Source organism: Clarias gariepinus, chromosome 28 (genome assembly GCF_024256425.1).
Source record: "Clarias gariepinus isolate MV-2021 ecotype Netherlands chromosome 28, CGAR_prim_01v2, whole genome shotgun sequence".
Classification (NCBI taxonomy): domain Eukaryota; kingdom Metazoa; phylum Chordata; class Actinopteri; order Siluriformes; family Clariidae; genus Clarias; species Clarias gariepinus.
Window position 1 is genome coordinate 16,117,220 of NC_071127.1, and position 26,611 is coordinate 16,143,830.

Consider the following 26,611-nt stretch of genomic DNA (forward strand, 5'->3'; position numbering starts at 1 on the left):
CCTGAGTGTTCCGGAGCAGTAACTTTCATTGCCCATTTTGTTTAATTCTTAGGGAAAATGCAGGAATGAATTCAACAGTTGGGAAAAGTATGGCATTTTGCCCTGAGAAACATTTCTGCTTTGTCCATGCCTTGTCATGCTCTTTTTGTCTTTGTGTTTGATTCCCTGAAGAATAAATAAGATTGAGTCATATAAAAAAAAAGCCTTGGCCTTCACAGAGGTTAAAGCAGAAACAGGAACGCTCACTCAAGGCAGCAGTCGAGGGCAATCATTTCAGCTGATATTTGGCTAATTATTGGCCTGCTTAGTGAAGATGAGCAAGAACTACAGCTCATGAAGAACAGTCCTTGAGCTTGGTTACTTCTGTTTTTAAATTAAACTGAGTAGGAGGAGGCAAGTGCAAATGCTTGAATTCATATTCATTCTTTGTTTGTTTCCATGCAAAGCCCACCCACTTTATTCAGGCATGAAACGCCCACCATTAGGGGAGGAGCCCCAGGATTGTTTTATTCGACTGAGAAATACGTTATGCCATCACTAGAGCGTTTTTTTCTAGGTACCAGAGCCAGCCACCAGAGGAGGCACTTTCTTTGTCTTCAGTCCCTGGTGGTCTAGTGGCTAGGATTCGGCGCTCTCACCGCCGCCAGAAAGGTGGCTAGCACTCATTGGATCTACATAAAGAGAGATCCTTCGAGCCGGATTCGAACCAGCGACCTAAGGATGGCCATTGACAGTAGACTACAGTCCTCCGCTCTACCAACTGAGCTATCGAAGGTCAGGCATCTTTTCTGTAAACAAACCAAAACGAAAAGCCCAAAGTTGCTGCTGCAAATCTCTGTGTCTTTTCCAGTTTGGTTTATAGCAGTAAAGGATTATCCTGAGTGTTCCGGAGCAGTAACTTTCATTGCCCATTTTGTTTAATTCTTAGGGAAAATGCAGGAATGAATTCAACAGTTGGGAAAAGCATGGCATTTTTCCATGAGAAACATTTCTGCTTTGTCCATGCCTTGTCATGCTCTTTTTGTCTTTGTGTTTGATTCCCTGAAGAATAAATAAGATTGAGTCAAATAAAAAAAAAGCCTTGGCCTTCACAGAGGTTAAAGCAGAAACAGGAACGCTCACTCAAGGCAGCAGTCGAGGGCAATCATTTCAGCTGATATTTGGCTAATTATTGGCCTGCTTAGTGAAGATGAGCAAGAACTACAGCTCATGAAGAACAGTCCTTGAGCTTGGTTACTTCTGTTTTTAAATTAAAGTGAGTAGAAGGAGGCAAGTGCAAATGCTTAAATTTAATTCCCTGAAGAATAAATGAGCTTCAAATTAAACTGAGTAGGAGGAGGCAAGTGCAAATGCTTGAATTCATATTCATTCTTTGTTACTTTCCATGCAAAGCCCACCCACTTTATTCAGGCCTGACACGCCCACCATTAGGGGAGGAGCCCCAAGATTGTTTTATTCGACTGAGAAATACGTTATGCCATCACTAGAGCGTTTTTTTCTAGGTACCAGAGCCAGCCACCAGAGGAGGCACTTTCTTTATCTTCAGTCCCTGGTGGTCTAGTGGCTAGGATTCGGCGCTCTCACCGCCGCGGCCCGAGTTCGATTCCCGGTCAGGGAAGTTAAGTTTTTCTGGACGGGTGGATCTCGAAGTTCAGAGCCAACAGAAAGGTGGCTAGCACTCATTGGCTCTACATAAAGAGAGATCCTTCGAGCCGGATTCGAACCAGCGACCTAAGGATGGCCATTGACAGTAGACTACAGTCCTCCGCTCTACCAACTGAGCTATCGAAGGTCAGGCTTCTTTCTCTGTAAACAAACCAAAACGAAAAGCCCAAAGTTGCTGCTGCAACTCTCTGTGTCTTTTCCAGTTTGGTTTAAAGCAGTAAAGGATTATCCTGAGTGTTCCGGAGCAGTAACTTTCATTGCCCATTTTGTTTAATTCTTAGGGAAAATGCAGGAATGAATTCAACAGTTGGGAAAAGTATGGCATTTTGCCCTGAGAAACATTTCTGCTTTGTCCATGACTTGTCATGCTCTTTTTGTCTTTGTGTTTGATTCCCTGAAGAATAAATAAGATTGAGTCATATAAAAAAAAAGCCTTGGCCTTCACAGAGGTTAAAGCAGAAACAGGAACGCTCACTCAAGGCAGCAGTCGAGGGCAATCATTTCAGCTGATATTTGGCTAATTATTGGCCTGCTTAGTGAAGATGAGCAAGAACTACAGCTCATGAAGAACAGTCCTTGAGCTTGGTTACTTCTGTTTTTAAATTAAACTGAGTAGGAGGAGGCAAGTGCAAATGCTTGAATTCATATTCATTCTTTGTTTGTTTCCATGCAAAGCCCACCCACTTTATTCAGGCATGAAACGCCCACCATTAGGGGAGGAGCCCCAGGATTGTTTTATTCGACTGAGAAATACGTTATGCCATCACTAGAGCGTTTTTTGCTAGGTACCAGAGCCAGCCACCAGAGGAGGCACTTTCTTTGTCTTCAGTCCCTGGTGGTCTAGTGGCTAGGATTCGGCGCTCTCACCGCCGCCAGAAAGGTGGCTAGCACTCATTGGATCTACATAAAGAGAGATCCTTCGAGCCGGATTCGAACCAGCAACCTAAGGATGGCCATTGACAGTAGACTACAGTCCTCCGCTCTACCAACTGAGCTATCGAAGGTCAGGCATCTTTCTCTGTAAACAAACCAAAACGAAAAGCCCAAAGTTGCTGCTGCAACTCTCTGTGTCTTTTCCAGTTTGGTTTAAAGCAGTAAAGGATTATCCTGAGTGTTCCGGAGCAGTAACTTTCATTGCCCATTTTGTTTAATTCTTAGGGAAAATGCAGGAATGAATTCAACAGTTGGGAAAAGTATGGCATTTTGCCCTGAGAAACATTTCTGCTTTGTCCATGCCTTGTCATGCTCTTTTTGTCTTTGTGTTTGATTCCCTGAAGAATAAATAAGATTGAGTCATATAAAAAAAAAGCCTTGGCCTTCACAGAGGTTAAAGCAGAAACAGGAACGCTCACTCAAGGCAGCAGTCGAGGGCAATCATTTCAGCTGATATTTGGCTAATTATTGGCCTGCTTAGTGAAGATGAGCAAGAACTACAGCTCATGAAGAACAGTCCTTGAGCTTGGTTACTTCTGTTTTTAAATTAAACTGAGTAGGAGGAGGCAAGTGCAAATGCTTGAATTCATATTCATTCTTTGTTTGTTTCCATGCAAAGCCCACCCACTTTATTCAGGCATGAAACGCCCACCATTAGGGGAGGAGCCCCAGGATTGTTTTATTCGACTGAGAAATACGTTATGCCATCACTAGAGCGTTTTTTTCTAGGTACCAGAGCCAGCCACCAGAGGAGGCACTTTCTTTGTCTTCAGTCCCTGGTGGTCTAGTGGCTAGGATTCGGCGCTCTCACCGCCGCCAGAAAGGTGGCTAGCACTCATTGGATCTACATAAAGAGAGATCCTTCGAGCCGGATTCGAACCAGCGACCTAAGGATGGCCATTGACAGTAGACTACAGTCCTCCGCTCTACCAACTGAGCTATCGAAGGTCAGGCATCTTTTCTGTAAACAAACCAAAACGAAAAGCCCAAAGTTGCTGCTGCAAATCTCTGTGTCTTTTCCAGTTTGGTTTATAGCAGTAAAGGATTATCCTGAGTGTTCCGGAGCAGTAACTTTCATTGCCCATTTTGTTTAATTCTTAGGGAAAATGCAGGAATGAATTCAACAGTTGGGAAAAGCATGGCATTTTTCCATGAGAAACATTTCTGCTTTGTCCATGCCTTGTCATGCTCTTTTTGTCTTTGTGTTTGATTCCCTGAAGAATAAATAAGATTGAGTCAAATAAAAAAAAAGCCTTGGCCTTCACAGAGGTTAAAGCAGAAACAGGAACGCTCACTCAAGGCAGCAGTCGAGGGCAATCATTTCAGCTGATATTTGGCTAATTATTGGCCTGCTTAGTGAAGATGAGCAAGAACTACAGCTCATGAAGAACAGTCCTTGAGCTTGGTTACTTCTGTTTTTAAATTAAAGTGAGTAGAAGGAGGCAAGTGCAAATGCTTAAATTTAATTCCCTGAAGAATAAATGAGCTTCAAATTAAACTGAGTAGGAGGAGGCAAGTGCAAATGCTTGAATTCATATTCATTCTTTGTTAGTTTCCATGCAAAGCCCACCCACTTTATTCAGGCCTGACACGCCCACCATTAGGGGAGGAGCCCCAAGATTGTTTTATTCGACTGAGAAATACGTTATGCCATCACTAGAGCGTTTTTTTCTAGGTACCAGAGCCAGCCACCAGAGGAGGCACTTTCTTTGTTTTCAGTCCCTGGTGGTCTAGTGGCTAGGATTCGGCGCTCTCACCGCCGCGGCCCGGGTTCGATTCCCGGTCAGGGAAGTTAAGTTTTTCTGGACGGGTGGATCTCGAAGTTCAGAGCCAACAGAAAGGTGGCTAGCACTCATTGGCTCTACATAAAGAGAGATCCTTCGAGCCGGATTCGAACCAGCGACCTAAGGATGGCCATTGACAGTAGACTACAGTCCTCCGCTCTACCAACTGAGCTATCGAAGGTCAGGCTTCTTTCTCTGTAAACAAACCAAAACGAAAAGCCCAAAGTTGCTGCTGCAACTCTCTGTGTCTTTTCCAGTTTGGTTTAAAGCAGTAAAGGATTATCCTGAGTGTTCCGGAGCAGTAACTTTCATTGCCCATTTTGTTTAATTCTTAGGGAAAATGCAGGAATGAATTCAACAGTTGGGAAAAGTATGGCATTTTGCCCTGAGAAACATTTCTGCTTTGTCCATGACTTGTCATGCTCTTTTTGTCTTTGTGTTTGATTCCCTGAAGAATAAATAAGATTGAGTCATATAAAAAAAAAGCCTTGGCCTTCACAGAGGTTAAAGCAGAAACAGGAACGCTCACTCAAGGCAGCAGTCGAGGGCAATCATTTCAGCTGATATTTGGCTAATTATTGGCCTGCTTAGTGAAGATGAGCAAGAACTACAGCTCATGAAGAACAGTCCTTGAGCTTGGTTACTTCTGTTTTTAAATTAAACTGAGTAGGAGGAGGCAAGTGCAAATGCTTGAATTCATATTCATTCTTTGTTTGTTTCCATGCAAAGCCCACCCACTTTATTCAGGCATGAAACGCCCACCATTAGGGGAGGAGCCCCAGGATTGTTTTATTCGACTGAGAAATACGTTATGCCATCACTAGAGCGTTTTTTTCTAGGTACCAGAGCCAGCCACCAGAGGAGGCACTTTCTTTGTCTTCAGTCCCTGGTGGTCTAGTGGCTAGGATTCGGCGCTCTCACCGCCGCCAGAAAGGTGGCTAGCACTCATTGGATCTACATAAAGAGAGATCCTTCGAGCCGGATTCGAACCAGCGACCTAAGGATGGCCATTGACAGTAGACTACAGTCCTCCGCTCTACCAACTGAGCTATCGAAGGTCAGGCATCTTTCTCTGTAAACAAACCAAAACGAAAAGCCCAAAGTTGCTGCTGCAACTCTCTGTGTCTTTTCCAGTTTGGTTTATAGCAGTAAAGGATTATCCTGAGTGTTCCGGAGCAGTAACTTTCATTGCCCATTTTGTTTAATTCTTAGGGAAAATGCAGGAATGAATTCAACAGTTGGGAAAAGCATGGCATTTTTCCATGAGAAACATTTCTGCTTTGTCCATGCCTTGTCATGCTCTTTTTGTCTTTGTGTTTGATTCCCTGAAGAATAAATAAGATTGAGTCAAATAAAAAAAAAGCCTTGGCCTTCACAGAGGTTAAAGCAGAAACAGGAACGCTCACTCAAGGCAGCAGTCGAGGGCAATCATTTCAGCTGATATTTGGCTAATTATTGGCCTGCTTAGTGAAGATGAGCAAGAACTACAGCTCATGAAGAACAGTCCTTGAGCTTGGTTACTTCTGTTTTTAAATTAAAGTGAGTAGAAGGAGGCAAGTGCAAATGCTTAAATTTAATTCCCTGAAGAATAAATGAGCTTCAAATTAAACTGAGTAGGAGGAGGCAAGTGCAAATGCTTGAATTCATATTCATTCTTTGTTAGTTTCCATGCAAAGCCCACCCACTTTATTCAGGCCTGACACGCCCACCATTAGGGGAGGAGCCCCAAGATTGTTTTATTCGACTGAGAAATACGTTATGCCATCACTAGAGCGTTTTTTTCTAGGTACCAGAGCCAGCCACCAGAGGAGGCACTTTCTTTGTCTTCAGTCCCTGGTGGTCTAGTGGCTAGGGTTCGGCGCTCTCACCGCCGCGGCCCGGGTTCGATTCCCGGTCAGGGAAGTTAAGTTTTTCTGGACGGGTGGATCTCGAAGTTCAGAGCCAACAGAAAGGTGGCTAGCACTCATTGGCTCTACATAAAGAGAGATCCTTCGAGCCGGATTCGAACCAGCGACCTAAGGATGGCCATTGACAGTAGACTACAGTCCTCCGCTCTACCAACTGAGCTATCGAAGGTCAGGCTTCTCTCTCTGTAAACACACCAAAACGAAAAGCCCAAAGTTGCTGCTGCAACTCTCTGTGTCTTTTCCAGTTTGGTTTAAAGCAGTAAAGGATTATCCTGAGTGTTCCGGAGCAGTAACTTTCATTGCCCATTTTGTTTAATTCTTAGGGAAAATGCAGGAATGAATTCAACAGTTGGGAAAAGTATGGCATTTTGCCCTGAGAAACATTTCTGCTTTGTCCATGCCTTGTCATGCTCTTTTTGTCTTTGTGTTTGATTCCCTGAAGAATAAATAAGATTGAGTCAAATAAAAAAAAAGCCTTGGCCTTCACAGAGGTTAAAGCAGAAACAGGAACGCTCACTCAAGGCAGCAGTCGAGGGCAATCATTTCAGCTGATATTTGGCTAATTATTGGCCTGCTTAGTGAAGATGAGCAAGAACTACAGCTCATGAAGAACAGTCCTTGAGCTTGGTTACTTCTGTTTTTAAATTAAAGTGAGTAGAAGGAGGCAAGTGCAAATGCTTAAATTTAATTCCCTGAAGAATAAATGAGCTTCAAATTAAACTGAGTAGGAGGAGGCAAGTGCAAATGCTTGAATTCATATTCATTCTTTGTTAGTTTCCATGCAAAGCCCACCCACTTTATTCAGGCCTGACACGCCCACCATTAGGGGAGGAGCCCCAAGATTGTTTTATTCGACTGAGAAATACGTTATGCCATCACTAGAGCGTTTTTTTCTAGGTACCAGAGCCAGCCACCAGAGGAGGCACTTTCTTTGTCTTCAGTCCCTGGTGGTCTAGTGGCTAGGATTCGGCGCTCTCACCGCCGCGGCCCGGGTTCGATTCCCGGTCAGGGAAGTTAAGTTTTTCTGGACGGGTGGATCTCGAAGTTCAGAGCCAACAGAAAGGTGGCTAGCACTCATTGGCTCTACAGAAAGAGAGATCCTTCGAGCCGGATTCGAACCAGCGACCTAAGGATGGCCATTGACAGTAGACTACAGTCCTCCGCTCTACCAACTGAGCTATCGAAGGTCAGGCTTCTCTCTCTGTAAACAAACCAAAACGAAAAGCCCAAAGTTGCTGCTGCAACTCTCTGTGTCTTTTCCAGTTTGGTTTAAAGCAGTAAAGGATTATCCTGAGTGTTCCGGAGCAGTAACTTTCATTGCCCATTTTGTTTAATTCTTAGGGAAAATGCAGGAATGAATTCAACAGTTGGGAAAAGTATGGCATTTTGCCCTGAGAAACATTTCTGCTTTGTCCATGCCTTGTCATGCTCTTTTTGTCTTTGTGTTTGATTCCCTGAAGAATAAATAAGATTGAGTCAAATAAAAAAAAAGCCTTGGCCTTCACAGAGGTTAAAGCAGAAACAGGAACGCTCACTCAAGGCAGCAGTCGAGGGCAATCATTTCAGCTGATATTTGGCTAATTATTGGCCTGCTTAGTGAAGATGAGCAAGAACTACAGCTCATGAAGAACAGTCCTTGAGCTTGGTTACTTCTGTTTTTAAATTAAAGTGAGTAGAAGGAGGCAAGTGCAAATGCTTAAATTTAATTCCCTGAAGAATAAATGAGCTTCAAATTAAACTGAGTAGGAGGAGGCAAGTGCAAATGCTTGAATTCATATTCATTCTTTGTTAGTTTCCATGCAAAGCCCACCCACTTTATTCAGGCCTGACACGCCCACCATTAGGGGAGGAGCCCCAAGATTGTTTTATTCGACTGAGAAATACGTTATGCCATCACTAGAGCGTTTTTTTCTAGGTACCAGAGCCAGCCACCAGAGGAGGCACTTTCTTTGTCTTCAGTCCCTGGTGGTCTAGTGGCTAGGATTCGGCGCTCTCACCGCCGCGGCCCGGGTTCGATTCCCGGTCAGGGAAGTTAAGTTTTTCTGGACGGGTGGATCTCGAAGTTCAGAGCCAACAGAAAGGTGGCTAGCACTCATTGGCTCTACATAAAGAGAGATCCTTCGAGCCGGATTCGAACCAGCTACCTAAGGATGGCCATTGACAGTAGACTACAGTCCTCCGCTCTACCAACTGAGCTATCGAAGGTCAGGCTTCTTTCTCTGTAAACAAACCAAAACGAAAAGCCCAAAGTTGCTGCTGCAACTCTCTGTGTCTTTTCCAGTTTGGTTTAAAGCAGTAAAGGATTATCCTGAGTGTTCCGGAGCAGTAACTTTCATTGCCCATTTTGTTTAATTCTTAGGGAAAATGCAGGAATGAATTCAACAGTTGGGAAAAGTATGGCATTTTGCCCTGAGAAACATTTCTGCTTTGTCCATGCCTTGTCATGCTTTTTTTGTCTTTGTGTTTGATTCCCTGAAGAATAAATAAGATTGAGTCAAATAAAAAAAAAGCCTTGGCCTTCACAGAGGTTAAAGCAGAAACAGGAACGCTCACTCAAGGCAGCAGTCGAGGGCAATCATTTCAGCTGATATTTGGCTAATTATTGGCCTGCTTAGTGAAGATGAGCAAGAACTACAGCTCATGAAGAACAGTCCTTGAGCTTGGTTACTTCTGTTTTTAAATTAAACTGAGTAGGAGGAGGCAAGTGCAAATGCTTGAATTCATATTCATTCTTTGTTTGTTTCCATGCAAAGCCCACCCACTTTATTCAGGCATGAAACGCCCACCATTAGGGGAGGAGCCCCAAGATTGTTTTATTCGACTGAGAAATACGTTATGCCATCACTAGAGCGTTTTTTTCTAGGTACCAGAGCCAGCCACCAGAGGAGGCACTTTCTTTGTCTTCAGTCCCTGGTGGTCTAGTGGCTAGGATTCGGCGCTCTCACCGCCGCCAGAAAGGTGGCTAGCACTCATTGGATCTACATAAAGAGAGATCCTTCGAGCCAGCGACCTAAGGATGGCCATTGACAGTAGACTACAGTCCTCCGCTCTACCAACTGAGCTATCGAAGGTCAGGCATCTTTCTCTGTAAACAAACCAAAACGAAAAGCCCAAAGTTGCTGCTGCAACTCTCTGTGTCTTTTCCAGTTTGGTTTATAGCAGTAAAGGATTATCCTGAGTGTTCCGGAGCAGTAACTTTCATTGCCCATTTTGTTTAATTCTTAGGGAAAATGCAGGAATGAATTCAACAGTTGGGAAAAGCATGGCATTTTTCCATGAGAAACATTTCTGCTTTGTCCATGCCTTGTCATGCTCTTTTTGTCTTTGTGTTTGATTCCCTGAAGAATAAATAAGATTGAGTCAAATAAAAAAAAAGCCTTGGCCTTCACAGAGGTTAAAGCAGAAACAGGAACGCTCACTCAAGGCAGCAGTCGAGGGCAATCATTTCAGCTGATATTTGGCTAATTATTGGCCTGCTTAGTGAAGATGAGCAAGAACTACAGCTCATGAAGAACAGTCCTTGAGCTTGGTTACTTCTGTTTTTAAATTAAAGTGAGTAGAAGGAGGCAAGTGCAAATGCTTAAATTTAATTCCCTGAAGAATAAATGAGCTTCAAATTAAACTGAGTAGGAGGAGGCAAGTGCAAATGCTTGAATTCATATTCATTCTTTGTTAGTTTCCATGCAAAGCCCACCCACTTTATTCAGGCCTGACACGCCCACCATTAGGGGAGGAGCCCCAAGATTGTTTTATTCGACTGAGAAATACGTTATGCCATCACTAGAGCGTTTTTTTCTAGGTACCAGAGCCAGCCACCAGAGGAGGCACTTTCTTTGTCTTCAGTCCCTGGTGGTCTAGTGGCTAGGATTCGGCGCTCTCACCGCCGCGGCCCGGGTTCGATTCCTGGTCAGGGAAGTTAAGTTTTTCTGGACGGGTGGATCTCGAAGTTCAGAGCCAACAGAAAGGTGGCTAGCACTCATTGGCTCTACATAAAGAGAGATCCTTCGAGCCGGATTCGAACCAGCGACCTAAGGATGGCCATTGACAGTAGACTACAGTCCTCCGCTCTACCAACTGAGCTATCGAAGGTCAGGCTTCTTTCTCTGTAAACAAACCAAAACGAAAAGCCCAAAGTTGCTGCTGCAACTCTCTGTGTCTTTTCCAGTTTGGTTTAAAGCAGTAAAGGATTATCCTGAGTGTTCCGGAGCAGTAACTTTCATTGCCCATTTTGTTTAATTCTTAGGGAAAATGCAGGAATGAATTCAACAGTTGGGAAAAGTATGGCATTTTGCCCTGAGAAACATTTCTGCTTTGTCCATGCCTTGTCATGCTCTTTTTGTCTTTGTGTTTGATTCCCTGAAGAATAAATAAGATTGAGTCATATAAAAAAAAAGCCTTGGCCTTCACAGAGGTTAAAGCAGAAACAGGAACGCTCACTCAAGGCAGCAGTCGAGGGCAATCATTTCAGCTGATATTTGGCTAATTATTGGCCTGCTTAGTGAAGATGAGCAAGAACTACAGCTCATGAAGAACAGTCCTTGAGCTTGGTTACTTCTGTTTTTAAATAAAACTGAGTAGGAGGAGGCAAGTGCAAATGCTTGAATTCATATTCATTCTTTGTTTGTTTCCATGCAAAGCCCACCCACTTTATTCAGGCATGAAACGCCCACCATTAGGGGAGGAGCCCCAGGATTGTTTTATTCGACTAAGAAATACGTTATGCCATCACTAGAGCGTTTTTTTCTAGGTACCAGAGCCAGCCACCAGAGGAGGCACTTTCTTTGTCTTCAGTCCCTGGTGGTCTAGTGGCTAGGATTCGGCGCTCTCACCGCCGCCAGAAAGGTGGCTAGCACTCATTGGATCTCCATAAAGAGAGATCCTTCGAGCCGGATTCGAACCAGCGACCTAAGGATGGCCATTGACAGTAGACTACAGTCCTCCGCTCTACCAACTGAGCTATCGAAGGTCAGGCTTCTTTCTCTGTAAACAAACCAAAACGAAAAGCCCAAAGTTGCTGCTGCAACTCTCTGTGTCTTTTCCAGTTTGGTTTATAGCAGTAAAGGATTATCCTGAGTGTTCCGGAGCAGTAACTTTCATTGCCCATTTTGTTTAATTCTTAGGGAAAATGCAGGAATGAATTCAACAGTTGGGAAAAGCATGGCATTTTTCCATGAGAAACATTTCTGCTTTGTCCATGCCTTGTCATGCTCTTTTTGTCTTTGTGTTTGATTCCCTGAAGAATAAATAAGATTGAGTCAAATAAAAAAAAGCCTTGGCCTTCACAGAGGTTAAAGCAGAAACAGGAACGCTCACTCAAGGCAGCAGTCGAGGGCAATCATTTCAGCTGATATTTGGCTAATTATTGGCCTGCTTAGTGAAGATGAGCAAGAACTACAGCTCATGAAGAACAGTCCTTGAGCTTGGTTACTTCTGTTTTTAAATTAAAGTGAGTAGAAGGAGGCAAGTGCAAATGCTTAAATTTAATTCCCTGAAGAATAAATGAGCTTCAAATTAAACTGAGTAGGAGGAGGCAAGTGCAAATGCTTGAATTCATATTCATTCTTTGTTAGTTTCCATGCAAAGCCCACCCACTTTATTCAGGCCTGACACGCCCACCATTAGGGGAGGAGCCCCAAGATTGTTTTATTCGACTGAGAAATACGTTATGCCATCACTAGAGCGTTTTTTTCTAGGTACCAGAGCCAGCCACCAGAGGAGGCACTTTCTTTGTCTTCAGTCCCTGGTGGTCTAGTGGCTAGGATTCGGCGCTCTCACCGCCGCGGCCCGGGTTCGATTCCCGGTCAGGGAAGTTAAGTTTTTCTGGACGGGTGGATCTCGAAGTTCAGAGCCAACAGAAAGGTGGCTAGCACTCATTGGCTCTACATAAAGAGAGATCCTTCGAGCCGGATTCGAACCAGCGACCTAAGGATGGCCATTGACAGTAGACTACAGTCCTCCGCTCTACCAACTGAGCTATCGAAGGTCAGGCTTCTTTCTCTGTAAACAAACCAAAACGAAAAGCCCAAAGTTGCTGCTGCAACTCTCTGTGTCTTTTCCAGTTTGGTTTAAAGCAGTAAAGGATTATCCTGAGTGTTCCGGAGCAGTAACTTTCATTGCCCATTTTGTTTAATTCTTAGGGAAAATGCAGGAATGAATTCAACAGTTGGGAAAAGTATGGCATTTTGCCCTGAGAAACATTTCTGCTTTGTCCATGCCTTGTCATGCTCTTTTTGTCTTTGTGTTTGATTCCCTGAAGAATAAATAAGATTGAGTCATATAAAAAAAAAGCCTTGGCCTTCACAGAGGTTAAAGCAGAAACAGGAACGCTCACTCAAGGCAGCAGTCGAGGGCAATCATTTCAGCTGATATTTGGCTAATTATTGGCCTGCTTAGTGAAGATGAGCAAGAACTACAGCTCATGAAGAACAGTCCTTGAGCTTGGTTACTTCTGTTTTTAAATAAAACTGAGTAGGAGGAGGCAAGTGCAAATGCTTGAATTCATATTCATTCTTTGTTTGTTTCCATGCAAAGCCCACCCACTTTATTCAGGCATGAAACGCCCACCATTAGGGGAGGAGCCCCAGGATTGTTTTATTCGACTAAGAAATACGTTATGCCATCACTAGAGCGTTTTTTTCTAGGTACCAGAGCCAGCCACCAGAGGAGGCACTTTCTTTGTCTTCAGTCCCTGGTGGTCTAGTGGCTAGGATTCGGCGCTCTCACCGCCGCCAGAAAGGTGGCTAGCACTCATTGGATCTACATAAAGAGAGATGGCTAAGGATGGCCATTGACAGTAGACTACAGTCCTCCGCTCTACCAACTGAGCTATCGAAGGTCAGGCTTCTTTCTCTGTAAACAAACCAAAACGAAAAGCCCAAAGTTGCTGCTGCAACTCTCTGTGTCTTTTCCAGTTTGGTTTAAAGCAGTAAAGGATTATCCTGAGTGTTCCGGAGCAGTAACTTTCATTGCCCATTTTGTTTAATTCTTAGGGAAAATGCAGGAATGAATTCAACAGTTGGGAAAAGTATGGCATTTTGCCCTGAGAAACATTTCTGCTTTGTCCATGCCTTGTCATGCTCTTTTTGTCTTTGTGTTTGATTCCCTGAAGAATAAATAAGATTGAGTCAAATAAAAAAAAAGCCTTGGCCTTCACAGAGGTTAAAGCAGAAACAGGAACGCTCACTCAAGGCAGCAGTCGAGGGCAATCATTTCAGCTGATATTTGGCTAATTATTGGCCTGCTTAGTGAAGATGAGCAAGAACTACAGCTCATGAAGAACAGTCCTTGAGCTTGGTTACTTCTGTTTTTAAATTAAAGTGAGTAGGAGGAGGCAAGTGCAAATGCTTAAATTTAATTCCCTGAAGAATAAATGAGCTTCAAATTAAACTGAGTAGGAGGAGGCAAGTGCAAATGCTTGAATTCATATTCATTCTTTGTTAGTTTCCATGCAAAGCCCACCCACTTTATTCAGGCCTGACACGCCCACCATTAGGGGAGGAGCCCCAAGATTGTTTTATTCGACTGAGAAATACGTTATGCCATCACTAGAGCGTTTTTTTCTAGGTACCAGAGCCAGCCACCAGAGCCAGCCACCAGAGGAGGCACTTTCTTTGTCTTCAGTCCCTGGTGGTCTAGTGGCTAGGATTCGGCGCTCTCACCGCCGCGGCCCGGGTTCGATTCCCGGTCAGGGAAGTTAAGTTTTTCTGGACGGGTGGATCTCGAAGTTCAGAGCCAACAGAAAGGTGGCTAGCACTCATTGGCTCTACATAAAGAGAGATCCTTCAAGCCGGATTCGAACCAGCGACCTAAGGATGGCCATTGACAGTAGACTACAGTCCTCCGCTCTACCAACTGAGCTATCGAAGGTCAGGCTTCTTTCTCTGTAAACAAACCAAAACGAAAAGCCCAAAGTTGCTGCTGCAACTCTCTGTGTCTTTTCCAGTTTGGTTTAAAGCAGTAAAGGATTATCCTGAGTGTTCCGGAGCAGTAACTTTCATTGCCCATTTTGTTTAATTCTTAGGGAAAATGCAGGAATGAATTCAACAGTTGGGAAAAGCATGGCATTTTGCCCTGAGAAACATTTCTGCTTTGTCCATGCCTTGTCATGCTCTTTTTGTCTTTGTGTTTGATTCCCTGAAGAATAAATAAGATTGAGTCAAATAAAAAAAAAGCCTTGGCCTTCACAGAGGTTAAAGCAGAAACAGGAACGCTCACTCAAGGCAGCAGTCGAGGGCAATCATTTCAGCTGATATTTGGCTAATTATTGGCCTGCTTAGTGAAGATGAGAAAGAACTACAGCTCATGAAGAACAGTCCTTGAGCTTGGTTACTTCTGTTTTTAAATTAAAGTGAGTAGAAGGAGGCAAGTGCAAATGCTTGAATTCATATTCATTCTTTGTTTGTTTCCATGCAAAGCCCACCCACTTTATTCAGGCATGAAACGCCCACCATTAGGGGAGGAGCCCCAGGATTGTTTTATTCGACTGAGAAATACGTTATGCCATCACTAGAGCGTTTTTTTCTAGGTACCAGAGCCAGCCACCAGAGGAGGCACTTTCTTTGTCTTCAGTCCCTGGTGGTCTAGTGGCTAGGATTCGGCGCTCTCACCGCCGCCAGAAAGGTGGCTAGCACTCATTGGATCTACATAAAGAGAGATCCTTCGAGCCGGATTCGAACCAGTGACCTAAGGATGGCCATTGACAGTAGACTACAGTCCTCCGCTCTACCAACTGAGCTATCGAAGGTCAGGCTTCTTTCTCTGTAAACAAACCAAAACGAAAAGCCCAAAGTTGCTGCTGCAACTCTCTGTGTCTTTTCCAGTTTGGTTTAAAGCAGTAAAGGATTATCCTGAGTGTTCCGGAGCAGTAACTTTCATTGCCCATTTTGTTTAATTCTTAGGGAAAATGCAGGAATGAATTCAACAGTTGGGAAAAGTATGGCATTTTGCCCTGAGAAACATTTCTGCTTTGTCCATGCCTTGTCATGCTCTTTTTGTCTTTGTGTTTGATTCCCTGAAGAATAAATAAGATTGAGTCAAATAAAAAAAAAGCCTTGGCCTTCACAGAGGTTAAAGCAGAAACAGGAACGCTCACTCAAGGCAGCAGTCGAGGGCAATCATTTCAGCTGATATTTGGCTAATTATTGGCCTGCTTAGTGAAGATGAGCAAGAACTACAGCTCATGAAGAACAGTCCTTGAGCTTGGTTACTTCTGTTTTTAAATTAAAGTGAGTAGAAGGAGGCAAGTGCAAATGCTTAAATTTAATTCCCTGAAGAATAAATGAGCTTCAAATTAAACTGAGTAGGAGGAGGCAAGTGCAAATGCTTGAATTCATATTCATTCTTTGTTAGTTTCCATGCAAAGCCCACCCACTTTATTCAGGCCTGACACGCCCACCATTAGGGGAGGAGCCCCAAGATTGTTTTATTCGACTGAGAAATACGTTATGCCATCACTAGAGCGTTTTTTTCTAGGTACCAGAGCCAGCCACCAGAGGAGGCACTTTCTTTGTCTTCAGTCCCTGGTGGTCTAGTGGCTAGGATTCGGCGCTCTCACCGCCGCCAGAAAGGTGGCTAGCACTCATTGGATCTCCATAAAGAGAGATCCTTCGAGCCGGATTCGAACCAGCGACCTAAGGATGGCCATTGACAGTAGACTACAGTCCTCCGCTCTACCAACTGAGCTATCGAAGGTCAGGCTTCTTTCTCTGTAAACAAACCAAAACGAAAAGCCCAAAGTTGCTGCTGCAACTCTCTGTGTCTTTTCCAGTTTGGTTTATAGCAGTAAAGGATTATCCTGAGTGTTCCGGAGCAGTAACTTTCATTGCCCATTTTGTTTAATTCTTAGGGAAAATGCAGGAATGAATTCAACAGTTGGGAAAAGCATGGCATTTTTCCATGAGAAACATTTCTGCTTTGTCCATGCCTTGTCATGCTCTTTTTGTCTTTGTGTTTGATTCCCTGAAGAATAAATAAGATTGAGTCAAATAAAAAAAAGCCTTGGCCTTCACAGAGGTTAAAGCAGAAACAGGAACGCTCACTCAAGGCAGCAGTCGAGGGCAATCATTTCAGCTGATATTTGGCTAATTATTGGCCTGCTTAGTGAAGATGAGCAAGAACTACAGCTCATGAAGAACAGTCCTTGAGCTTGGTTACTTCTGTTTTTAAATTAAAGTGAGTAGAAGGAGGCAAGTGCAAATGCTTAAATTTAATTCCCTGAAGAATAAATGAGCTTCAAATTAAACTGAGTAGGAGGAGGCAAGTGCAAATGCTTGAATTCATATTCATTCTTTGTTAGTTTCCATGCAAAGCCCACCCACTTTATTCAGGCCTGACACGCCCACCATTAGGGGAGGAGCCCCAAGATTGTTTTATTCGACTGAGAAATACGTTATGCCATCACTAGAGCGTTTTTTTCTAGGTACCAGAGCCAGCCACCAGAGGAGGCACTTTCTTTGTCTTCAGTCCCTGGTGGTCTAGTGGCTAGGATTCGGCGCTCTCACCGCCGCGGCCCGGGTTCGATTCCCGGTCAGGGAAGTTAAGTTTTTCTGGACGGGTGGATCTCGAAGTTCAGAGCCAACAGAAAGGTGGCTAGCACTCATTGGCTCTACATAAAGAGAGATCCTTCGAGCCGGATTCGAACCAGCGACCTAAGGATGGCCATTGACAGTAGACTACAGTCCTCCGCTCTACCAACTGAGCTATCGAAGGTCAGGCTTCTTTCTCTGTAAACAAACCAAAACGAAAAGCCCAAAGTTGCTGCTGCAACTCTCTGTGTCTTTTCCAGTTTGGTTTAAAGCAGTAAAGGATTATCCTGAGTGTTCCGGAGCAGTAACTTTCATTGCCCATTTTGTTTAATTCTTAGGGAAAATGCAGGAATGAATTCAACAGTTGGGAAAAGTATGGCATTTTGCCCTGAGAAACATTTCTGCTTTGTCCATGCCTTGTCATGCTCTTTTTGTCTTTGTGTTTGATTCCCTGAAGAATAAATAAGATTGAGTCATATAAAAAAAAAGCCTTGGCCTTCACAGAGGTTAAAGCAGAAACAGGAACGCTCACTCAAGGCAGCAGTCGAGGGCAATCATTTCAGTTGATATTTGGCTAATTATTGGCCTGCTTAGTGAAGATGAGCAAGAACTACAGCTCATGAAGAACAGTCCTTGAGCTTGGTTACTTCTGTTTTTAAATAAAACTGAGTAGGAGGAGGCAAGTGCAAATGCTTGAATTCATATTCATTCTTTGTTTGTTTCCATGCAAAGCCCACCCACTTTATTCAGGCATGAAACGCCCACCATTAGGGGAGGAGCCCCAGGATTGTTTTATTCGACTAAGAAATACGTTATGCCATCACTAGAGCGTTTTTTTCTAGGTACCAGAGCCAGCCACCAGAGGAGGCACTTTCTTTGTCTTCAGTCCCTGGTGGTCTAGTGGCTAGGATTCGGCGCTCTCACCGCCGCCAGAAAGGTGGCTAGCACTCATTGGATCTACATAAAGAGAGATGGCTAAGGATGGCCATTGACAGTAGACTACAGTCCTCCGCTCTACCAACTGAGCTATCGAAGGTCAGGCTTCTTTCTCTGTAAACAAACCAAAACGAAAAGCCCAAAGTTGCTGCTGCAACTCTCTGTGTCTTTTCCAGTTTGGTTTAAAGCAGTAAAGGATTATCCTGAGTGTTCCGGAGCAGTAACTTTCATTGCCCATTTTGTTTAATTCTTAGGGAAAATGCAGGAATGAATTCAACAGTTGGGAAAAGTATGGCATTTTGCCCTGAGAAACATTTCTGCTTTGTCCATGCCTTGTCATGCTCTTTTTGTCTTTGTGTTTGATTCCCTGAAGAATAAATAAGATTGAGTCAAATAAAAAAAAAGCCTTGGCCTTCACAGAGGTTAAAGCAGAAACAGGAACGCTCACTCAAGGCAGCAGTCGAGGGCAATCATTTCAGCTGATATTTGGCTAATTATTGGCCTGCTTAGTGAAGATGAGCAAGAACTACAGCTCATGAAGAACAGTCCTTGAGCTTGGTTACTTCTGTTTTTAAATTAAAGTGAGTAGGAGGAGGCAAGTGCAAATGCTTAAATTTAATTCCCTGAAGAATAAATGAGCTTCAAATTAAACTGAGTAGGAGGAGGCAAGTGCAAATGCTTGAATTCATATTCATTCTTTGTTAGTTTCCATGCAAAGCCCACCCACTTTATTCAGGCCTGACACGCCCACCATTAGGGGAGGAGCCCCAAGATTGTTTTATTCGACTGAGAAATACGTTATGCCATCACTAGAGCGTTTTTTTCTAGGTACCAGAGCCAGCCACCAGAGCCAGCCACCAGAGGAGGCACTTTCTTTGTCTTCAGTCCCTGGTGGTCTAGTGGCTAGGATTCGGCGCTCTCACCGCCGCGGCCCGGGTTCGATTCCCGGTCAGGGAAGTTAAGTTTTTCTGGACGGGTGGATCTCGAAGTTCAGAGCCAACAGAAAGGTGGCTAGCACTCATTGGCTCTACATAAAGAGAGATCCTTCAAGCCGGATTCGAACCAGCGACCTAAGGATGGCCATTGACAGTAGACTACAGTCCTCCGCTCTACCAACTGAGCTATCGAAGGTCAGGCTTCTTTCTCTGTAAACAAACCAAAACGAAAAGCCCAAAGTTGCTGCTGCAACTCTCTGTGTCTTTTCCAGTTTGGTTTAAAGCAGTAAAGGATTATCCTGAGTGTTCCGGAGCAGTAACTTTCATTGCCCATTTTGTTTAATTCTTAGGGAAAATGCAGGAATGAATTCAACAGTTGGGAAAAGCATGGCATTTTGCCCTGAGAAACATTTCTGCTTTGTCCATGCCTTGTCATGCTCTTTTTGTCTTTGTGTTTGATTCCCTGAAGAATAAATAAGATTGAGTCAAATAAAAAAAAAGCCTTGGCCTTCACAGAGGTTAAAGCAGAAACAGGAACGCTCACTCAAGGCAGCAGTCGAGGGCAATCATTTCAGCTGATATTTGGCTAATTATTGGCCTGCTTAGTGAAGATGAGAAAGAACTACAGCTCATGAAGAACAGTCCTTGAGCTTGGTTACTTCTGTTTTTAAATTAAAGTGAGTAGAAGGAGGCAAGTGCAAATGCTTGAATTCATATTCATTCTTTGTTTGTTTCCATGCAAAGCCCACCCACTTTATTCAGGCATGAAACGCCCACCATTAGGGGAGGAGCCCCAGGATTGTTTTATTCGACTGAGAAATACGTTATGCCATCACTAGAGCGTTTTTTTCTAGGTACCAGAGCCAGCCACCAGAGGAGGCACTTTCTTTGTCTTCAGTCCCTGGTGGTCTAGTGGCTAGGATTCGGCGCTCTCACCGCCGCCAGAAAGGTGGCTAGCACTCATTGGATCTACATAAAGAGAGATCCTTCGAGCCGGATTCGAACCAGTGACCTAAGGATGGCCATTGACAGTAGACTACAGTCCTCCGCTCTACCAACTGAGCTATCGAAGGTCAGGCTTCTTTCTCTGTAAACAAACCAAAACGAAAAGCCCAAAGTTGCTGCTGCAACTCTCTGTGTCTTTTCCAGTTTGGTTTAAAGCAGTAAAGGATTATCCTGAGTGTTCCGGAGCAGTAACTTTCATTGCCCATTTTGTTTAATTCTTAGGGAAAATGCAGGAATGAATTCAACAGTTGGGAAAAGTATGGCATTTTGCCCTGAGAAACATTTCTGCTTTGTCCATGCCTTGTCATGCTCTTTTTGTCTTTGTGTTTGATTCCCTGAAGAATAAATAAGATTGAGTCAAATAAAAAAAAAGCCTTGGCCTTCACAGAGGTTAAAGCAGAAACAGGAACGCTCACTCAAGGCAGCAGTCGAGGGCAATCATTTCAGCTGATATTTGGCTAATTATTGGCCTGCTTAGTGAAGATGAGCAAGAACTACAGCTCATGAAGAACAGTCCTTGAGCTTGGTTACTTCTGTTTTTAAATTAAAGTGAGTAGAAGGAGGCAAGTGCAAATGCTTAAATTTAATTCCCTGAAGAATAAATGAGCTTCAAATTAAACTGAGTAGGAGGAGGCAAGTGCAAATGCTTGAATTCATATTCATTCTTTGTTAGTTTCCATGCAAAGCCCACCCACTTTATTCAGGCCTGACACGCCCACCATTAGGGGAGGAGCCCCAAGATTGTTTTATTCGACTGAGAAATACGTTATGCCATCACTAGAGCGTTTTTTTCTAGGTACCAGAGCCAGCCACCAGAGCCAGCCACCAGAGGAGGCACTTTCTTTGTCTTCAGTCCCTGGTGGTCTAGTGGCTAGGATTCGGCGCTCTCACCGCCGCGGCCCGGGTTCGATTCCCGGTCAGGGAAGTTAAGTTTTTCTGGACGGGTGGATCTCGAAGTTCAGAGCCAACAGAAAGGTGGCTAGCACTCATTGGCTCTACATAAAGAGAGATCCTTCGAGCCGGATTCGAACCAGCGACCTAAGGATGGCCATTGACAGTAGACTACAGTCCTCCGCTCTACCAACTGAGCTATCGAAGGTCAGGCTTCTTTCTCTGTAAACAAACCAAAACGAAAAGCCCAAAGTTGCTGCTGCAACTCTCTGTGTCTTTTCCAGTTTGGTTTAAAGCAGTAAAGGATTATCCTGAGTGTTCCGGAGCAGTAACTTTCATTGCCCATTTTGTTTAATTCTTAGGGAAAATGCAGGAATGAATTCAACAGTTGGGAAAAGCATGGCATTTTGCCCTGAGAAACATTTCTGCTTTGTCCATGCCTTGTCATGCTCTTTTTGTCTTTGTGTTTGATTCCCTGAAGAATAAATAAGATTGAGTCAAATAAAAAAAAAGCCTTGGCCTTCACAGAGGTTAAAGCAGAAACAGGAACGCTCACTCAAGGCAGCAGTCGAGGGCAATCATTTCAGCTGATATTTGGCTAATTATTGGCCTGCTTAGTGAAGATGAGCAAGAACTACAGCTCATGAAGAACAGTCCTTGAGCTTGGTTACTTCTGTTTTTAAATAAAACTGAGTAGGAGGAGGCAAGTGCAAATGCTTGAATTCATATTCATTCTTTGTTTGTTTCCATGCAAAGCCCACCCACTTTATTCAGGCATGAAACGCCCACCATTAGGGGAGGAGCCCCAGGATTGTTTTATTCGACTAAGAAATACGTTATGCCATCACTAGAGCGTTTTTTTCTAGGTACCAGAGCCAGCCACCAGAGGAGGCACTTTCTTTGTCTTCAGTCCCTGGTGGTCTAGTGGCTAGGATTCGGCGCTCTCACCGCCGCCAGAAAGGTGGCTAGCACTCATTGGATCTCCATAAAGAGAGATGGCTAAGGATGGCCATTGACAGTAGACTACAGTCCTCCGCTCTACCAACTGAGCTATCGAAGGTCAGGCTTCTTTCTCTGTAAACAAACCAAAACGAAAAGCCCAAAGTTGCTGCTGCAACTCTCTGTGTCTTTTCCAGTTTGGTTTAAAGCAGTAAAGGATTATCCTGAGTGTTCCGGAGCAGTAACTTTCATTGCCCATTTTGTTTAATTCTTAGGGAAAATGCAGGAATGAATTCAACAGTTGGGAAAAGTATGGCATTTTGCCCTGAGAAACATTTCTGCTTTGTCCATGCCTTGTCATGCTCTTTTTGTCTTTGTGTTTGATTCCCTGAAGAATAAATAAGATTGAGTCAAATAAAAAAAAAGCCTTGGCCTTCACAGAGGTTAAAGCAGAAACAGGAACGCTCACTCAAGGCAGCAGTCGAGGGCAATCATTTCAGCTGATATTTGGCTAATTATTGGCCTGCTTAGTGAAGATGAGCAAGAACTACAGCTCATGAAGAACAGTCCTTGAGCTTGGTTACTTCTGTTTTTAAATTAAAGTGAGTAGGAGGAGGCAAGTGCAAATGCTTAAATTTAATTCCCTGAAGAATAAATGAGCTTCAAATTAAACTGAGTAGGAGGAGGCAAGTGCAAATGCTTGAATTCATATTCATTCTTTGTTAGTTTCCATGCAAAGCCCACCCACTTTATTCAGGCCTGACACGCCCACCATTAGGGGAGGAGCCCCAAGATTGTTTTATTCGACTGAGAAATACGTTATGCCATCACTAGAGCGTTTTTTTCTAGGTACCAGAGCCAGCCACCAGAGCCAGCCACCAGAGGAGGCACTTTCTTTGTCTTCAGTCCCTGGTGGTCTAGTGGCTAGGATTCGGCGCTCTCACCGCCGCGGCCCGGGTTCGATTCCCGGTCAGGGAAGTTAAGTTTTTCTGGACGGGTGGATCTCGAAGTTCAGAGCCAACAGAAAGGTGGCTAGCACTCATTGGCTCTACATAAAGAGAGATCCTTCGAGCCGGATTCGAACCAGCGACCTAAGGATGGGCATTGACAGTAGACTACAGTCCTCCGCTCTACCAACTGAGCTATCGAAGGTCAGGCTTCTTTCTCTGTAAACAAACCAAAACGAAAAGCCCAAAGTTGCTGCTGCAACTCTCTGTGTCTTTTCCAGTTTGGTTTAAAGCAGTAAAAGATTATCCTGAGTGTTCCGGAGCAGTAACTTTCATTGCCCATTTTGTTTAATTCTTAGGGAAAATGCAGGAATGAATTCAACAGTTGGGAAAAGCATGGCATTTTGCCCTGAGAAACATTTCTGCTTTGTCCATGCCTTGTCATGCTCTTTTTGTCTTTGTGTTTGATTCCCTGAAGAATAAATAAGATTGAGTCAAATAAAAAAAAAGCCTTGGCCTTCACAGAGGTTAAAGCAGAAACAGGAACGCTCACTCAAGGCAGCAGTCGAGGGCAATCATTTCAGCTGATATTTGGCTAATTATTGGCCTGCTTAGTGAAGATGAGCAAGAACTACAGCTCATGAAGAACAGTCCTTGAGCTTGGTTACTTCTGTTTTTAAATTAAAGTGAGTAGAAGGAGGCAAGTGCAAATGCTTGAATTCATATTCATTCTTTGTTTGTTTCCATGCAAAGCCCACCCACTTTATTCAGGCATGAAACGCCCACCATTAGGGGAGGAGCCCCAGGATTGTTTTATTCGACTGAGAAATACGTTATGCCATCACTAGAGCGTTTTTTTCTAGGTACCAGAGCCAGCCACCAGAGGAGGCACTTTCTTTGTCTTCAGTCCCTGGTGGTCTAGTGGCTAGGATTCGGCGCTCTCACCGCCGCCAGAAAGGTGGCTAGCACTCATTGGATCTACATAAAGAGAGATCCTTCGAGCCGGATTCGAACCAGCGACCTAAGGATGGCCATTGACAGTAGACTACAGTCCTCCGCTCTACCAACTGAGCTATCGAAGGTCAGGCTTCTTTCTCTGTAAACAAACCAAAACGAAAAGCCCAAAGTTGCTGCTGCAACTCTCTGTGTCTTTTCCAGTTTGGTTTAAAGCAGTAAAGGATTATCCTGAGTGTTCCGGAGCAGTAACTTTCATTGCCCATTTTGTTTAATTCTTAGGGAAAATGCAGGAATGAATTCAACAGTTGGGAAAAGTATGGCATTTTGCCCTGAGAAACATTTCTGCTTTGTCCATGCCTTGTCATGCTCTTTTTGTCTTTGTGTTTGATTCCCTGAAGAATAAATAAGATTGAGTCAAATAAAAAAAAAGCCTTGGCCTTCACAGAGGTTAAAGCAGAAACAGGAACGCTCACTCAAGGCAGCAGTCGAGGGCAATCATTTCAGCTGATATTTGGCTAATTATTGGCCTGCTTAGTGAAGATGAGCAAGAACTACAGCTCATGAAGAACAGTCCTTGAGCTTGGTTACTTCTGTTTTTAAATTAAAGTGAGTAGAAGGAGGCAAGTGCAAATGCTTAAATTTAATTCCCTGAAGAATAAATGAGCTTCAAATTAAACTGAGTAGGAGGAGGCAAGTGCAAATGCTTGAATTCATATTCATTCTTTGTTAGTTTCCATGCAAAGCCCACCCACTTTATTCAGGCCTGACACGCCCACCATTAGGGGAGGAGCCCCAAGATTGTTTTATTCGACTGAGAAATACGTTATGCCATCACTAGAGCGTTTTTTTCTAGGTACCAGAGCCAGCCACCAGAGGAGGCACTTTCTTTGTCTTCAGTCCCTGGTGGTCTAGTGGCTAGGATTCGGCGCTCTCACCGCCGCGGCCCGGGTTCGATTCCCGGTCAGGGAAGTTAAGTTTTTCTGGACGGGTGGATCTCGAAGTTCAGAGCCAACAGAAAGGTGGCTAGCACTCATTGGCTCTACATAAAGAGAGATCCTTCGAGCCGGATTCGAACCAGCGACCTAAGGATGGCCATTGACAGTAGACTACAGTCCTCCGCTCTACCAACTGAGCTATCGAAGGTCAGGCTTCTTTCTCTGTAAACAAACCAAAACGAAAAGCCCAAAGTTGCTGCTGCAACTCTCTGTGTCTTTTCCAGTTTGGTTTAAAGCAGTAAAGGATTATCCTGAGTGTTCCGGAGCAGTAACTTTCATTGCCCATTTTGTTTAATTCTTAGGGAAAATGCAGGAATGAATTCAACAGTTGGGAAAAGCATGGCATTTTGCCCTGAGAAACATTTCTGCTTTGTCCATGCCTTGTCATGCTCTTTTTGTCTTTGTGTTTGATTCCCTGAAGAATAAATAAGATTGAGTCAAATAAAAAAAAAGCCTTGGCCTTCACAGAGGTTAAAGCAGAGACAGGAACGCTCACTCAAGGCAGCAGTCGAGGGCAATCATTTCAGCTGATATTTGGCTAATTATTGGCCTGCTTAGTGAAGATGAGCAAGAACTACAGCTCATGAAGAACAGTCCTTGAGCTTGGTTACTTCTGTTTTTAAATTAAAGTGAGTAGAAGGAGGCAAGTGCAAATGCTTAAATTTAATTCCCTGAAGAATAAATGAGCTTCAAATTAAACTGAGTAGGAGGAGGCAAGTGCAAATGCTTGAATTCATATTCATTCTTTGTTAGTTTCCATGCAAAGCCCACCCACTTTATTCAGGCCTGACACGCCCACCATTAGGGGAGGAGCCCCAAGATTGTTTTATTCGACTGAGAAATACGTTATGCCATCACTAGAGCGTTTTTTTCTAGGTACCAGAGCCAGCCACCAGAGGAGGCACTTTCTTTGTCTTCAGTCCCTGGTGGTCTAGTGGCTAGGATTCGGCGCTCTCACCGCCGCGGCCCGGGTTCGATTCCCGGTCAGGGAAGTTAAGTTTTTCTGGACGGGTGGATCTCGAAGTTCAGAGCCAACAGAAAGGTGGCTAGCACTCATTGGCTCTACATAAAGAGAGATCCTTCGAGCCGGATTCGAACCAGCGACCTAAGGATGGCCATTGACAGTAGACTACAGTCCTCCGCTCTACCAACTGAGCTATCGAAGGTCAGGCTTCTTTCTCTGTAAACAAACCAAAACGAAAAGCCCAAAGTTGCTGCTGCAACTCTCTGTGTCTTTTCCAGTTTGGTTTAAAGCAGTAAAGGATTATCCTGAGTGTTCCGGAGCAGTAACTTTCATTGCCCATTTTGTTTAATTCTTAGGGAAAATGCAGGAATGAATTCAACAGTTGGGAAAAGCATGGCATTTTGCCCTGAGAAACATTTCTGCTTTGTCCATGCCTTGTCATGCTCTTTTTGTCTTTGTGTTTGATTCCCTGAAGAATAAATAAGATTGAGTCAAATAAAAAAAAAGCCTTGGCCTTCACAGAGGTTAAAGCAGAAACAGGAACGCTCACTCAAGGCAGCAGTCGAGGGCAATCATTTCAGCTGATATTTGGCTAATTATTGGCCTGCTTAGTGAAGATGAGCAAGAACTACAGCTCATGAAGAACAGTCCTTGAGCTTGGTTACTTCTGTTTTTAAATTAAAGTGAGTAGAAGGAGGCAAGTGCAAATGCTTGAATTCATATTCATTCTTTGTTTGTTTCCATGCAAAGCCCACCCACTTTATTCAGGCATGAAACGCCCACCATTAGGGGAGGAGCCCGAGGATTGTTTTATTCGACTGAGAAATACGTTATGCCATCACTAGAGCGTTTTTTTCTAGGTACCAGAGCCAGCCACCAGAGGAGGCACTTTCTTTGTCTTCAGTCCCTGGTGGTCTAGTGGCTAGGATTCGGCGCTCTCACCGCCGCCAGAAAGGTGGCTAGCACTCATTGGATCTACATAAAGAGAGATCCTTCGAGCCGGATTCGAACCAGCGACCTAAGGATGGCCATTGACAGTAGACTACAGTCCTCCGCTCTACCAACTGAGCTATCGAAGGTCAGGCTTCTTTCTCTGTAAACAAACCAAAACGAAAAGCCCAAAGTTGCTGCTGCAACTCTCTGTGTCTTTTCCAGTTTGGTTTAAAGCAGTAAAGGATTATCCTGAGTGTTCCGGAGCAGTAACTTTCATTGCCCATTTTGTTTAATTCT

General features: G+C 43.9%; 32 non-coding genes across 32 annotated transcripts; 14 read left to right on the forward strand and 18 right to left on the reverse strand.

The window, feature by feature from the left end:
- Window positions 1-686: 686 nt before the first annotated feature.
- On the reverse strand, window positions 687-775 carry trnay-gua (transfer RNA tyrosine (anticodon GUA)). Its single transcript is given in 2 exon segments — window positions 687-722; window positions 739-775. It is a non-coding gene; the product is annotated as a tRNA-Tyr (tRNA).
- Window positions 776-1,546: 771 nt separating this feature from the next.
- On the forward strand, window positions 1,547-1,618 carry trnae-cuc (transfer RNA glutamic acid (anticodon CUC)). Its single transcript has one exon. It is a non-coding gene; the product is annotated as a tRNA-Glu (tRNA).
- Window positions 1,619-1,703: 85 nt separating this feature from the next.
- On the reverse strand, window positions 1,704-1,792 carry trnay-gua (transfer RNA tyrosine (anticodon GUA)). The gene is given in 2 exon segments: window positions 1,704-1,739; window positions 1,756-1,792. It is a non-coding gene; the product is annotated as a tRNA-Tyr (tRNA).
- A 1,665-nt stretch (window positions 1,793-3,457) lies between these two features.
- On the reverse strand, window positions 3,458-3,546 carry trnay-gua (transfer RNA tyrosine (anticodon GUA)). Its single transcript is given in 2 exon segments — window positions 3,458-3,493; window positions 3,510-3,546. It is a non-coding gene; the product is annotated as a tRNA-Tyr (tRNA).
- A 771-nt stretch (window positions 3,547-4,317) lies between these two features.
- On the forward strand, window positions 4,318-4,389 carry trnae-cuc (transfer RNA glutamic acid (anticodon CUC)). The gene has a single exon. It is a non-coding gene; the product is annotated as a tRNA-Glu (tRNA).
- Window positions 4,390-4,474: 85 nt separating this feature from the next.
- On the reverse strand, window positions 4,475-4,563 carry trnay-gua (transfer RNA tyrosine (anticodon GUA)). Its single transcript is given in 2 exon segments — window positions 4,475-4,510; window positions 4,527-4,563. It is a non-coding gene; the product is annotated as a tRNA-Tyr (tRNA).
- Window positions 4,564-5,351: 788 nt separating this feature from the next.
- trnay-gua (transfer RNA tyrosine (anticodon GUA)) lies at window positions 5,352-5,440 on the reverse strand. The gene is given in 2 exon segments: window positions 5,352-5,387; window positions 5,404-5,440. It is a non-coding gene; the product is annotated as a tRNA-Tyr (tRNA).
- Window positions 5,441-6,212: 772 nt separating this feature from the next.
- Window positions 6,213-6,284, forward strand: trnae-cuc (transfer RNA glutamic acid (anticodon CUC)). The gene has a single exon. It is a non-coding gene; the product is annotated as a tRNA-Glu (tRNA).
- Window positions 6,285-6,369: 85 nt separating this feature from the next.
- On the reverse strand, window positions 6,370-6,458 carry trnay-gua (transfer RNA tyrosine (anticodon GUA)). Its single transcript is given in 2 exon segments — window positions 6,370-6,405; window positions 6,422-6,458. It is a non-coding gene; the product is annotated as a tRNA-Tyr (tRNA).
- Window positions 6,459-7,230: 772 nt separating this feature from the next.
- Window positions 7,231-7,302, forward strand: trnae-cuc (transfer RNA glutamic acid (anticodon CUC)). Its single transcript has one exon. It is a non-coding gene; the product is annotated as a tRNA-Glu (tRNA).
- Window positions 7,303-7,387: 85 nt separating this feature from the next.
- Window positions 7,388-7,476, reverse strand: trnay-gua (transfer RNA tyrosine (anticodon GUA)). The gene is given in 2 exon segments: window positions 7,388-7,423; window positions 7,440-7,476. It is a non-coding gene; the product is annotated as a tRNA-Tyr (tRNA).
- A 772-nt stretch (window positions 7,477-8,248) lies between these two features.
- trnae-cuc (transfer RNA glutamic acid (anticodon CUC)) lies at window positions 8,249-8,320 on the forward strand. The gene has a single exon. It is a non-coding gene; the product is annotated as a tRNA-Glu (tRNA).
- A 1,812-nt stretch (window positions 8,321-10,132) lies between these two features.
- Window positions 10,133-10,204, forward strand: trnae-cuc (transfer RNA glutamic acid (anticodon CUC)). Its single transcript has one exon. It is a non-coding gene; the product is annotated as a tRNA-Glu (tRNA).
- Window positions 10,205-10,289: 85 nt separating this feature from the next.
- trnay-gua (transfer RNA tyrosine (anticodon GUA)) lies at window positions 10,290-10,378 on the reverse strand. Its single transcript is given in 2 exon segments — window positions 10,290-10,325; window positions 10,342-10,378. It is a non-coding gene; the product is annotated as a tRNA-Tyr (tRNA).
- A 788-nt stretch (window positions 10,379-11,166) lies between these two features.
- trnay-gua (transfer RNA tyrosine (anticodon GUA)) lies at window positions 11,167-11,255 on the reverse strand. Its single transcript is given in 2 exon segments — window positions 11,167-11,202; window positions 11,219-11,255. It is a non-coding gene; the product is annotated as a tRNA-Tyr (tRNA).
- A 771-nt stretch (window positions 11,256-12,026) lies between these two features.
- trnae-cuc (transfer RNA glutamic acid (anticodon CUC)) lies at window positions 12,027-12,098 on the forward strand. Its single transcript has one exon. It is a non-coding gene; the product is annotated as a tRNA-Glu (tRNA).
- Window positions 12,099-12,183: 85 nt separating this feature from the next.
- Window positions 12,184-12,272, reverse strand: trnay-gua (transfer RNA tyrosine (anticodon GUA)). The gene is given in 2 exon segments: window positions 12,184-12,219; window positions 12,236-12,272. It is a non-coding gene; the product is annotated as a tRNA-Tyr (tRNA).
- Window positions 12,273-13,909: 1,637 nt separating this feature from the next.
- Window positions 13,910-13,981, forward strand: trnae-cuc (transfer RNA glutamic acid (anticodon CUC)). The gene has a single exon. It is a non-coding gene; the product is annotated as a tRNA-Glu (tRNA).
- Window positions 13,982-15,890: 1,909 nt separating this feature from the next.
- Window positions 15,891-15,979, reverse strand: trnay-gua (transfer RNA tyrosine (anticodon GUA)). Its single transcript is given in 2 exon segments — window positions 15,891-15,926; window positions 15,943-15,979. It is a non-coding gene; the product is annotated as a tRNA-Tyr (tRNA).
- A 771-nt stretch (window positions 15,980-16,750) lies between these two features.
- Window positions 16,751-16,822, forward strand: trnae-cuc (transfer RNA glutamic acid (anticodon CUC)). Its single transcript has one exon. It is a non-coding gene; the product is annotated as a tRNA-Glu (tRNA).
- Window positions 16,823-16,907: 85 nt separating this feature from the next.
- Window positions 16,908-16,996, reverse strand: trnay-gua (transfer RNA tyrosine (anticodon GUA)). The gene is given in 2 exon segments: window positions 16,908-16,943; window positions 16,960-16,996. It is a non-coding gene; the product is annotated as a tRNA-Tyr (tRNA).
- A 1,637-nt stretch (window positions 16,997-18,633) lies between these two features.
- On the forward strand, window positions 18,634-18,705 carry trnae-cuc (transfer RNA glutamic acid (anticodon CUC)). The gene has a single exon. It is a non-coding gene; the product is annotated as a tRNA-Glu (tRNA).
- Window positions 18,706-20,541: 1,836 nt separating this feature from the next.
- trnae-cuc (transfer RNA glutamic acid (anticodon CUC)) lies at window positions 20,542-20,613 on the forward strand. The gene has a single exon. It is a non-coding gene; the product is annotated as a tRNA-Glu (tRNA).
- An 85-nt stretch (window positions 20,614-20,698) lies between these two features.
- On the reverse strand, window positions 20,699-20,787 carry trnay-gua (transfer RNA tyrosine (anticodon GUA)). Its single transcript is given in 2 exon segments — window positions 20,699-20,734; window positions 20,751-20,787. It is a non-coding gene; the product is annotated as a tRNA-Tyr (tRNA).
- A 1,637-nt stretch (window positions 20,788-22,424) lies between these two features.
- Window positions 22,425-22,496, forward strand: trnae-cuc (transfer RNA glutamic acid (anticodon CUC)). Its single transcript has one exon. It is a non-coding gene; the product is annotated as a tRNA-Glu (tRNA).
- Window positions 22,497-22,581: 85 nt separating this feature from the next.
- On the reverse strand, window positions 22,582-22,670 carry trnay-gua (transfer RNA tyrosine (anticodon GUA)). Its single transcript is given in 2 exon segments — window positions 22,582-22,617; window positions 22,634-22,670. It is a non-coding gene; the product is annotated as a tRNA-Tyr (tRNA).
- A 788-nt stretch (window positions 22,671-23,458) lies between these two features.
- Window positions 23,459-23,547, reverse strand: trnay-gua (transfer RNA tyrosine (anticodon GUA)). The gene is given in 2 exon segments: window positions 23,459-23,494; window positions 23,511-23,547. It is a non-coding gene; the product is annotated as a tRNA-Tyr (tRNA).
- Window positions 23,548-24,319: 772 nt separating this feature from the next.
- Window positions 24,320-24,391, forward strand: trnae-cuc (transfer RNA glutamic acid (anticodon CUC)). Its single transcript has one exon. It is a non-coding gene; the product is annotated as a tRNA-Glu (tRNA).
- Window positions 24,392-24,476: 85 nt separating this feature from the next.
- Window positions 24,477-24,565, reverse strand: trnay-gua (transfer RNA tyrosine (anticodon GUA)). Its single transcript is given in 2 exon segments — window positions 24,477-24,512; window positions 24,529-24,565. It is a non-coding gene; the product is annotated as a tRNA-Tyr (tRNA).
- A 772-nt stretch (window positions 24,566-25,337) lies between these two features.
- Window positions 25,338-25,409, forward strand: trnae-cuc (transfer RNA glutamic acid (anticodon CUC)). Its single transcript has one exon. It is a non-coding gene; the product is annotated as a tRNA-Glu (tRNA).
- Window positions 25,410-25,494: 85 nt separating this feature from the next.
- Window positions 25,495-25,583, reverse strand: trnay-gua (transfer RNA tyrosine (anticodon GUA)). The gene is given in 2 exon segments: window positions 25,495-25,530; window positions 25,547-25,583. It is a non-coding gene; the product is annotated as a tRNA-Tyr (tRNA).
- Window positions 25,584-26,371: 788 nt separating this feature from the next.
- trnay-gua (transfer RNA tyrosine (anticodon GUA)) lies at window positions 26,372-26,460 on the reverse strand. Its single transcript is given in 2 exon segments — window positions 26,372-26,407; window positions 26,424-26,460. It is a non-coding gene; the product is annotated as a tRNA-Tyr (tRNA).
- Window positions 26,461-26,611: the final 151 nt, after the last annotated feature.